A 2,108-nucleotide genomic window follows, 5' to 3' on the forward strand; every position below is an offset into this window, starting at 1 on the left:
CCATGTTGTTGCAAATGGCAAGATTTCATTCTTTTCAATGGCTGAGTAATATTCCATTGTATACATATACCACATCTTCTTTATCCATTCATCTGTCGATGGACATCTGGGACCCCAGTGTTTATGGCAGCAGTGTCCACAATAGCCAAAATATGGAAAGAGCCCAAATGTCCATCAGCGTAATGATTTTGAGTATTATTCATATTAATACATGCATATCTAGCTCATTCCTTTGAGCTGTTATAAGTGATTCCATTGTATGAATATGCTACAATTTATTTACCCATTCTCCTACTGACACACAGATTTGTTCCAATTTTTCACCATCACCACTGATACCAGAATGACCTTTTTTTAAAAATATGGAACGCCGGGCGCCTGGCTGGCTCAGTCAGTGAAGCATGCAACTCTTAATCTGGGGAATGTGAGTTCGAGCCCCACATTGGGTGCAGAGATTACTTAAAAATAAAACCTTTAGGGGCACCTGGGTGGCTTAGTAGATTAAGCGTCTGCCTTCAGCTTAGGTCATGGTCTTGGGGTTCTGAGATTGAGCCCCACATCGGGCTCCCTGCTCATCAGGGAGTCTGCTTCTCCTTCTCCCTCTGCCCCTCCTCCCGCTCATGCTCTCTCTCACTCTCAAATAAATAAATAATCTTTAAACAAAAAAAATTAAATAAAATATGGAATGCTTCACGAATTTACGTATCATCCTTGCATGGGGCCATGCTAATCTTCTCTGTATCGTTCCAATTTCAGTGTATGTGCTGCCGAAGTGAGCAGTGGAATGACCATCCTATACATGTTTCCTTGTGCGCCTATGTAAGAGTTTTTCTGGAGTTTGTATAGCCAGGATCATCCTCACATTTCCTGTGAACTAGCAATTTATGAAAATTCCCTTTTCTCCTCATCCTCATGACTGTTATTATCAGACTTCCTTCTAAAAACATTCACATTCTATTCTCGTATGTAAGTATTTCATTATTCTGGGGTTTATTTTTGTCCATGGTGTGTGGTAGTGATCTATCAATGTCTTCCATTTGGACAACCAATTTTTCCAGAACCATTTAATCAATAGTCCATTCTCTCTCCTCTTATTTATAAAGTCACCTCAGTCATGTAGCAAGTTTCCATATATGAGTGTGTCTGTCCTGGTTTCTCCGTTCCATGCCATTGAAACTCTTACCCATCCCTGGGCCAGTGCCACGATGTCTTCATTGCTATATCTTTATAATAAGTCATCATACCTGGTAAGGAAAATTCACTCTTCTTGTTCTTCAGAATGTGTGAATTATTGACTCTTTTCTCTTCCATACAATTTGGAGGACCAACTTATCAAATTTCATGTGCACGTGCACACACACACAATCACACACACACCTGCAGGGATTTTTATTGGAATTGTATTAAATTTATAGATCATTTGGGAGAGAATTGATCTCTTTATGATACTGTGTCTTCCCATCATTGAACATTGTGTACCTCTCTCTTTAGTAAAGTCATCTTCTAATTTTCACTAGAAATGTTCTACGTATCTTTTGTTAAATTTGCTTAACAAAAAGCTAGTTATAGCTTTTGTCCTATTATGAGTATGTTTTTTTCTATTTTATTTTTTGATTAGTCATTCTTAATATATAGAATCCTCTTAAATTTATGTATATATTTATATATATATATTTTTTTTTCTTAAATAAGCTCTAAGCCCAACATGGGGCTTGAACTCATGACCCTGAGATCAAGAGTCACACACTCCACCAACCGACTGAGCCAGCAGGCACCCCCACTGGTTAACTATTTAGAAAAAAAGTCTATTTATCATCACCCCACTTCATGCACATTAAAGGGTAAAAGTAAATAAGTAAAACCATAAAAATCCAGAAGACAGGGGCGCCTGGGTGGCTCAGTCGTTAAGCGTCTGCCTTCGGCTCAGGTCATGGTTCCAGGTCCTGGGATCGAGCCCCGCATCGGGCTCCCTGCTCCGCGGGAAGCCTGCTTCTCCCTCTCCCACTCCCCCTTCTTGTGTTCCCTCTCTTGCTCTGTCTCTCTCTGTCAAATAAATAAATAAAATCTTAAAAAAAAAAAATCCAGAAGACAGTCTAAGTGAATATTTA

At 39.2% G+C, this 2,108-nt stretch overlaps 1 non-coding gene across 1 annotated transcript; it reads right to left on the reverse strand.

The window, feature by feature from the left end:
• Positions 1-674: 674 nt before the first annotated feature.
• LOC115941863 (U6 spliceosomal RNA) lies at positions 675-780 on the reverse strand. Its single transcript, XR_004076541.1, has one exon. It is a non-coding gene; the product is annotated as a U6 spliceosomal RNA (small nuclear RNA).
• Positions 781-2,108: the final 1,328 nt, after the last annotated feature.

This window comes from Leptonychotes weddellii, chromosome X (genome assembly GCF_054177405.1).
Source record: "Leptonychotes weddellii isolate Sample4059 chromosome X, ASM5417740v2, whole genome shotgun sequence".
Taxonomy (NCBI): Eukaryota; Metazoa; Chordata; class Mammalia; order Carnivora; family Phocidae; genus Leptonychotes; species Leptonychotes weddellii.